Source organism: Coloeus monedula, assembly GCF_965178545.1.
Source record: "Coloeus monedula genome assembly, chromosome: 38".
Taxonomy (NCBI): domain Eukaryota; kingdom Metazoa; phylum Chordata; class Aves; order Passeriformes; family Corvidae; genus Coloeus; species Coloeus monedula.
In genome coordinates this window covers 1,985,686-1,995,113 of record NC_138818.1, presented here as the reverse complement: position 1 = coordinate 1,995,113, position 9,428 = coordinate 1,985,686, and the positions used below count along the sequence as shown (strand labels likewise).

Genomic DNA, 9,428 nt, shown 5'->3' with positions numbered 1-9,428 from the left:
GGAAAGCCTTATAAATATGATTGCCTGACAAAAGATTTTGGGAATATGAAAACTGTAAGCGACATCGAAATGAAAGCCACCTTTGAGATACCAAGTCTTAGTTACTGAACAACTGGAAAACAATGGTATGGCCGACTGAATGTAATCCCCTCTTGATTGAACAATACCCTCTGCTTGCAGGCAGGTCCAAGGGTCAGAGCAGACCCTACTAGCTCAGCAGAAGGGGTCCAAAGAGTAGTTTTAGAAGTTAAGATGTAACACTCTATGGTAATATAAGAACTCTTATAGGCTGTATGTAAATGCTATAGGATTTGTATCTTGTATTAGATTGGTTAGTGACAATTAGAATATTCAGTACAGAAGATGATTTATTGTATTGTAACCAGGACTTCACACACTTTTTACTACACTTCTTTTACTACACTTCTTACTATACACTCTTACTGTAGACTCTTACTATTCTCTCTTTGCTTACCCGCGTACACTCTTGCTCACTTGGGCCTGCTCAGAGCTGCCAGCTGCAGCTCTAAGCAGTGCCCCTGTACCCACGCCCTTTGCAATAAACCGCATGTTCCAAGATCTGACTACAGAGATCTCTCGTCTCCGTCACCACCCGTCTCCCCCGACCATCCGACCGTCCCGACCGAGCACCCCCCTGCTCCTACAGTCTGGCGCCCATCGTGATTGCCGAACCCCCCAGAACCTACACAAGGAATGGCTACACTTCACACCATGCACACATGATGCCGTCCTGTACTCCAGCATGAAGGATGGAGGTTTGGGTATCACCAAACTGATGGGCCTCAATCCAAGTATACGGGCCCAAAGATTACGTCGACTTGCCCAATTGTCGGATGATGCCTTAAGATTGTTCCTGAAAGAAGAATGCTCCGATCAAATCTACAGGAAATTATGGATAACAGCTGGAGGAGATAAAGAAAAGATCCTGTCCATATGGGAGCCTAAACCTAAGACGGAACTGCTGGATGGTGCAGGTGATGACACAACATCAGAATGGGAAGTAGCTACTCCGAAAACTCAGTATCTGCGACCATGTAACCGGAGGAAACAGGAATTTACTAAAGGGAAACAGCTGGTATCCCAGGGCCCTAGTGTTACAAACTTTGAGGAGGGTAACATCAGCAATTTCAGGATCTTTAGATACAGAGGCATACCTGACAGAAAAGTAATAACAGCATTGCAGCTGAGAGCCAATTGTCTACACCACAAGAGAGTTCCTTCCTGGCAAGAGGAAGACAAGATCAGTGTGCCAAAAGCTGCAGGCACTGCAAGGCTGAAAATGAAACGTGCTCCCACATCATCAGAAACTGTGCAGTAACACAAAATGGCAGGATTAAAAGACACAACTACATCTGTGACATGTTGATCAACAAAGCTACAAAGGAGGATTGGACAGTGTTACAAGAGCCACATGTGAGGGATGACAACGGCAAAATGTACAAACCAGACCTGATCTTTGTAAGAGAAAAACAGGCATTGGTGATGGAGGTGACAATCAAATGTGAACGCACTGAAGCATCTTTACAGGAAGCTGCAACTGGAAAAGTGAGAAAATATCAACATCTTCATGAACACATTCAGGAACTCACCAATGCAGGAGATATCAAGTTTGGGGGCTTTCCCGCTGGAGAGTGGCGCAAGTGGTTCTATGGAACAAATGAGCTCCTAGAGGCCCTGGGTCTCTCCAAAACAAGGCGGGAGAAGACTGCCTGGGCCCTGGCCTCCAGAGCACTCCTCACCTCCGCTGATATTGTTCATATCTTTGCAAGCAAGACTGGCTCGGTTGCATAGAGTTGTTATTGCTTATGCTAATTAAAAAAAAAAAGTTAAATCCTGATGGTACATAAGGACAGTGGGAATGACACAATTCTTCCAAGGATGTAGCATTGTGTTTCACCCACTTTTGAGACAAAATTCTACTGATTTGGACCATGGTGGATGGGCCACTTATACTTAACCCAGAAAAGGAACATATATGAAAATAAATGCTCAGTAAATAGCCAAATGCCTCATCATCTAATTAGTGATGTGAATGAATGGATCAATGAGATTCCCACTGTCCCTACTTACTATCCAGAGAAACCACAGCCAAGGGAACAGGCTTGGCAGAAGCAACACGGAAAGAAGACCCTGTTGAGCTTGACTCTGCTCTGGCGCTCTGACGAGACATGAGAGGTGTGGAATAAGTGGGAGGCGTGGTGCACACTTGGCAGTGTTGGGTGACCCGCCCACTGGTGTCCCAGCCATCGGTGAAATACCACTACTCTGATTGTTCTGGTGAGCACACCTGGCCTCCTGGGTAGAGGAGGGAAGGCTCCCCATGCCGGCAGCAGTCAGACCGTGTCTGAGACCCCAGTGGGGAGACCTGGCCTTCCGTGACCACACTTGGCATGCTGGGGACACGGGGTACACCTGGTCCCCTGTTCCAGTGGGGAGATGTGGCATCTCATCCCAGTGGAGGGCACACCTGCTTCCTGTGACCAGACTTGGCCAGTGGGAGACAGGAGTGTTTCCCAGGCCTGGGTACCGCTGTGGTCCCTGCTGACTCAGTGCCTGAGCAGGTCCCAGTGAGCCCTAGCACATGTTCCTCCCCCCACCCTTACCTCCCTGAACCACCAGCCCATGGTGACATCAGAGTTGTCTCCAGCCTGCTCAAAAGTAGAGAGATCACAGACAGGCACCCACGCTGACATCTCAAGTCTCTCTGGGCTGCTAAAGAGAAGTGAGGTCACAGGGCCTCCATGGTGACATGCCAGGGCTCTTAAATCTTCCACAGACTTGAGAGGTCACGGACAGTCACAGTGGCTGCATGGTGAGAACACTACAGTCTCTAGGTGCTCAGGAGCCCATTTGGCACAGGCACTCACTGAGGTTCTGTGGTGACATCCCAGTGGTCTCTATGCTCCTAAAGAACACTGAGGTCACAGGCAATCCCAGGGGTTCCATGGCGACATCCCAGGAGTCTCCCATCTGCCAAACTGCACTGACTTCACACGCTGTCACAGGGTCTCAATGGCAACGTAACAGGTGTCTCCAGGCTGCTGAGCAGATGTGATGTCACAGGCTCTCACAGGGGTTCCACAGTGACATCCTAGGTGTCTCCATGCTGCTGAAAAGCTGTAATGTCACAGGCACTCACAGCGGCTCTACGGTGACATTCTGAGGGTGTCGAAGGCTGCAAAAGAGCCATGAGGTCACACGCTGTTACAGGGACTCCATAGGGACATCCCCCCAGGTGTCTCCAGGCTGCTAAAAAGGTTCTTCCTCACAGACACCCAGAAGTGTTCCATTGTGACATCCCAGTGCTCCTAAAGAACACTGAGGTCACAGGCAATGACAGCAGCTTTGTACTGACATCCCATGTGTCTCTAGGCTGCTAAAGAGCTCTGACGTCACCGGCAGTGACAACGGCTCCATGGGGACATGCCAGGTTTCTCTAAACTGCTGAAGAGCAGTCAGGTCAAAGGCCCTCCCAAGGCTTCCATCCTCACATTCCAAAGGGAGCCAGGTTTTTAAAGAGCCCTGAGCTCACCTGCACTCACACGGCTTCCATGGTGACATCGCAGGGCTCTCTGGGCCTTCTAAGGAGCCCTGACAGTGACAGACGCTCCACGGTCACATCCTAGAAGACTCTGGGCTGCTAAAGACAGGTCAGGAGCAGTCACAGGCACTCCATGGTGACATCCCAAGGCTCTTTAATCTCCCTCCTCTCTCTGTCACCGCCACCACCGCCACCACCGCCACCACCCCTCTCCTGCGCCTCACCACTCCGCGCTGCTCCCGGGGAGAGAAGGAGGGAGTCTTTAGGAGCCGCCGGAGTTCCTGCCTCCCGCCCCGCCCCCGGACAGGCAGCAGCGTGAGCTCTCTAAGCCCGGGGCCCGGGTCTCTAAACCCGCCGTGCCCCTGCCCCGCCTCCCGCCTTCATTTCTGCATCGCTCCGTCGCCCCGCTGCGCTCCTGCTCGCCCCCGCCGCGGGATGAAGAAGAAGCGGGGGACCGTGGGAAAAACGCCGTAAAACCAAAAGACTCCAAGCGACCCAGCCAGAAATCTTTTCGCAAAGAGACGCCGCGCAGCCCCCCGCCACCACCCGCAGCCCGTGCCCAGCCTCACCCGTGCCCGGCTTCCCCTGCTCGCCCAACGCGCCCGCTGCCCCCGCGCAGCCTCCTCCTCTCCCGGCCGCCGCCGCCGCCAGCCGCGCCTGGGACCCCGGGCGGCGGCGGGAAAAGCCTTTCCCGTGCTGCTCCGCGCCACCGCCGAGCCTGAGCGGGGAGGGCGGGGCGGCCTGGGCCGCGCGCGGGCCCTGCGAGGCGGCGCGGGGAGCGAGGGGAAAACAGAAGGAAGGAAAGAAATGCAGAAGGAAAAGCGGCCTGGGCAGGTGCAAAAGGGAAACAACCAACTACCACGCTCCCCTCTAAGACCCCTCCCCATACCCGCACCTCCGCCTCCCGCGCCGAAAAATAAACCACCCCGCAACAGAAACACAAAATTACCTCCTCTCACCTCGCGGAACCAAAGCCGAAAGCCGGCCAAGGGCGCCCGGCCCTGCGCTCTCGCGGCGGGCGGGGGAACTCGCGCCGGGGCCGGTGGCTTGGGGCCGGGCTCGGCCGCCCCGACGCGATCCCCGCCGGCCGGGCTGTGTGTGGGGGCCGTGTGGGCTCTGGGGCAGCGGGGCCGTGGCGGCGCAGGCGGAGCGAAGGTGCTGATAGTGAGGCAAAACATTTGCAGAGAAGCTGCTAAAGTGCCCTGAAGGCCTCTGCCAGCCAGTCAATCCCTTTAGACTGTAAAAGTGCAGTCCTCTTTGCTAGGGTAGGTTCTTCTAAAATCTTCCTCCTTGGAGTATGTGGAGGTTCCTTCCTGGCAGTGATGCCCACCAAGGCTACTGCTGGAGGTGAAGAGAAAGAGAGCTGCCACGAGTGTTGGTGTGGGGAGTTACATCGAGCTCTACTTCATAACTGTTTCTCTTTGCTTGCTGAAAGATGACTGCTTCCCTACTGCTTTAATAGAGTGCACTCTATTGTGCTCTACTGTACACTGCCAGGAGCAGGTTTGGATTTTCTCCTGTGTAGTCAATAATTGCGATCGAGTCCTTTGTGTCAAATCATTTCTCCTACTGAATAATTTGTTTTCTATACATTGATCTGTTTTGCCATGTTCAAGTCCTGCTGGACAGAGTTACTGAAACCAGTGACAGTGTGAGGCCGGGCTTGGATGCAGCCGCCCCAGCCAGGCTCCTGTCTGTGAGAAGGAGCTGAGAAAGCCAGGGGTCCCTCTGTGCCCCTTGTGACTCGGTGGCCGTGCTGCTCTAGGAGCCTTTGTCTGAAGCTGCCACTGCAGCAGCGATGGAGATCCCCAAGGAGCTTGTGTCACTGCTGGTGACATCAGAGCTCTTGAGCAGCCTGAGAGCCCTGGGATCTCCCCATGGAGCCCCTGGGATTGCTGGTGACCTCAGTGTTCCTCTGAGCAGAGACCAGTGGGATGTCACACTGGCACCTCTGTGACTGTCTGTGACAAGAGACCTCTTTTTCAGCCTGCAGACCCCTAGAATGTCCCCGTGGAGCCCCTGTGAGATCCTGTGACATCAGGGCTCCTCAGCAGCCTAGAGACACCACTGATGTCACAACTGACATCCTGTCACAGCCTGTGAGCTCAGTCTGGTTTGGTAGATGGGAGACCCCTGGGATGTCCCCGTGGAGCCTCTGGGATTGCCCATGACCTTGGTGTTCTTCAGAAGCATGGAGAGCACCGGGAGGTCTTTCTGGAACCCTTTGTTTCAGTGCGTGTCTGAGCCAAATGGGCTCCATGGCACGTAGAGACCCCTCTGTTGTCCCCACGGAGCCCCTGTCAATGCCCGTGACCTCAGAAGTCTTTGGAGGATTAAGAGCCCTGTGATGACATGGGATGTCAGCACAGAGGGTCTGTGATCAGGTGTGATCTCATGGCTTGTGGTGGTGCATTCCCCTTCCCTTCCATTTTTCAGCCTCCCCATGATCTGAGAAATGCTGGTTAGGCCTTGGCCTTGACAAACTGCAGCTTGGCTGAGCTACTCTTGAGCTTATCAAAAACAACGTGCACTCCCAGCAACTGGTGCTGTCTAACGTGTTCCTGCTTTTTTTTTATTTTAACAGCCTTGGAAACTTTGTTTGTGCCTGAATGGTAAACACTGCGTGCAGGTGTGCATGTCCTCTCTGGAACGTGGGAGAGGGGCTGCTCTCCTGGATCTTTAAGTGCTTTAGAACTGTAAGTAAGTTATGCTTGTAAGTAAAGTTACTATAGAGGTATGGTGAATCCTGTATGGGTCCTGTTCTGAGGTGTCGGGTTTGAGTTCAGTTCTCAGTTAAGTGTTGTTTAAGTTGAAGTATGGTTGAGTCTAAAAGCTTTTCAGTGTTATTCCATTGCTAAATGGTTAAGTTTAACTTATAAGTTTAAATGTTGCTACCTTTTACTTAAGTGAAGTGCTGCTGAGCCTTTAGGCCATGTTCTTTTTATCCTTACTCTTTAGATCATCTTTACAAAGACATGCACACACTCACACACATGCACAGATGATTTTCATGGTATTTCATTTTGGATTGACTGACTCTGGATTTTGTTTGTTGCTTTTCCTCGCTGTGCCTTAACCGTCGTGTCAGGAGTAGAGTGAAGCTTGGCAAGGAACCTTGTCCTGCTGTGGCTTTGATATGAAATCTTTCTTTCCTGATAGCTTTCCCATGATTCTTTAAGTGATGTTAAAGTGCCTGTGCCATCCCATCTCTTTAGCAGCATGGTGACCCCAGGATGTCCCCATGGGGCCCCCATGGCAGCACGAGTCCTCATGGTTCTTTTGTAGCCTTTGAGACCCCTGGGATGTCCCCTGGGAGCCCCTGTGAGTGCCTGTGACATCCCAGCTGTTTGGCAAGATGGAACCTCCTGGAATGTCTCCAGGGGCCAAGTGTGAGTGCCTGTGACATCACTGCTCTCCAGCAGCAGGGAGCCCTCTGGAATGTCAGTGTAGATGGCCTGTGAGTTCCTGTGACATCGTGGCTCCTTAGCAGTGTGGAGATTGCTGGGATGTTACCCTGGAGGCCCTGGGATTGCCCTTCCCCTGCCTGTTCCTTAGGAACATAGAGAGCCCTGGGATGTCCCCATGGAACCCCGGGGAGTGCCAGTGCCAAAAGGGCTCCTTAGCACCTAGAGACACCTCTGGTTTTGCCACGGAGTCACTGTGAGTGGCCCTGCCCTCAGATGTCTTTGGAAGATGAAAGAGTCCCAGGATGACATGGGATGTCAGCATGGAGGGCCTGTGAGCAGAGAAAGCTGCCGATCGCAAGTGGGGCCAGGATGAAACCTTGTTGTGACTAAAGGCCAGCCCAGGGTGCCAAAGGAGCCCCCTGGAGCTGTGCTGGGCCGCAGCAGCGGTGAGCAGCAAAGTCCCTGTGAGTGGGGCCCCTGTGAGCCAGGAACTCTCCCGTTGGCTGCACTCGGGGGATCCCTGAAGGACGACGGCTCCTGGGCTGCCGACGCCCCCAGTCCTGGAGGCCTCAGCCTTTTCCCTTTGGTGAGAAGATGCCAAGGCATCTGCAGGGAGTATTTCAGTGCTTTGGAGGGGAATTTTTCACAGGTACCTTGTGCAGGCTCTTTGTGTGCTTGTGTGTGTGCAGGTGTGCATGTGCTCTCTGGAAGGTGGGAGAGGAGCTGCTTCCCTGGACTCTGAAGTGCTTTAGGTTTGTCCCTAGGTCAGGCCTGTAAGTTGCTGTTGTGCTGTGGTAAAGCCTGTGGGGGTCCTTTGCTGAGGTGCTGGGTTTCAGGTCAGTTCTAAGTGTTGTGTAGTTGAAGTACAGTGTTGTTCCTCCGCTAAATTGTAATTTGAACTTAGGTTACCAAGTGAAATGTTGCTAAGTTGAAATGCTATCAAGTGAAATGCTATCAAGCCTCTTGGCCACATTCTTTTTTATCCTTACCCTTTCTATTCCTTTCACACACACACACACACAGAGAGACAGATCAAATTTTCAATTTCTTTCAGTTTGGGTTGACTGGCTTTGGATTTTTGTTTGTTGCTTTTCCTTGCTGTGCCTTAGGCATTGTGTAAGTAGTAGAGCGAGGCTTGTTATGCTGTCACTTTTATAATAAACCTTTTTTCACTGATACCTTTGCCAGTGATTCTTTAAGCGATCTCAAACACTCCTTGGTAACTTGTCTCTTTAGCAGCCCAAAAAGCCTTGAGAAGTTGCCGTGGGGCCTATTTGCCTCTCTTTGACCTCTCTGCTTTGGAGCAGGATGGATCCAAATGTGATGTCACCATGCAGTCCCTATGACTGTGGGTGGCTGCAGGGATCTTTAGGAGCCCAGAGGGCTCTGGGAGTGCAGGTGAACTCAGGGCTCTTTAGAAGCCTGTAGCCCTGTGTGATTGAGGATGGAAGCCCTGGGAGTGCCTTTGCCCCAAGTGCTCTTTAGCTGTCTGGAGACCGCTGGCAGCTGTAGCAGGATGCTTTGGGCTGGCTACTTTGCCTTGGCATGTGTTCCAGGAACTTGGACAATGTCCTATTTACAAAGCTCTCAGTGTGGATGGAGAGGGGGCAGCATGTGTTGTTTTGGTGTTCAGTTTTCTTAAAACTCCTTGTCTTAGGTTGCAATGTAAGGTGTAAGCAAAAGGATGTATTGTATCACCATCTGTTAAAACCAGGTGGGGCAGTGTTCTTTATCTCTTCCATGACACGTCCCTGATAACTCCCTCCAGGGCATATGTTCTGTTAATGGGCCATCAAGGCCACACTGCATGACTCATAAAACTACATCAGCCCATTGGGAGATCCTCCACCCAGGGGGAGGAGCTAAGCATTCCTACCTGGATATAATCTGAGGTTTGGAACATCACAGCCAGCCTTTCCTAGTGGATTCCCAGAGGACAGGAGCTACATAACCACCACTGGACCTTCAGAGGAAGACCAGACCCTTCTACAGGATCACCGCTTCAACAGAACCACATCCATCACTTCAGGAGGACTGCAGCCACCACTGAATCGGACTGCTCCCACCACCCTGACGGACAGGGTATCAGGTTGTGTCCTGACTCTGTCAGTGTTTCTGCACTATTGCATTTATTTTAATTTTCCTATTCAATTGCAGTTCTGACTTGGAGTCTCTCACTGGTTTGCTTTCAAACTAGTACATGGGGGTATCTGAAGATCTCTCACCTAAACACAACATGGGAAGGAACAGCTGCCTCCCGGAGATCAGAGAGAACAGCGGCAGAAGAAACGATGAGGAATCAAAGGACGGCACAGCAAGAACGTCCCCACACAGACCGGCAAACAGCACGGGTTCGGCCCCGGAGGACATCCTGACGGTGACGATTCCCGACAAAAATCCATCCTGTCCATGCTGTGGGACCCGGGTGGAGCGTGTGTTGGACTTGATTGAACACCTGA

At 52.2% G+C, this 9,428-nt stretch overlaps 1 long non-coding RNA gene across 1 annotated transcript; it reads right to left on the bottom strand.

Moving 5' to 3' along the window:
* Nucleotides 1–683: 683 nt before the first annotated feature.
* LOC309584255 lies at nt 684–4,242 on the bottom strand. The gene is made up of 3 exons (XR_014227217.1): nt 4,132–4,242; nt 3,554–3,661; nt 684–3,196 (listed from the first exon to the last, which is right to left on the bottom strand). It is a non-coding gene; the product is annotated as an uncharacterized lncRNA (long non-coding RNA).
* Between the last annotated feature and the right edge of the window lie 5,186 nt (nt 4,243–9,428).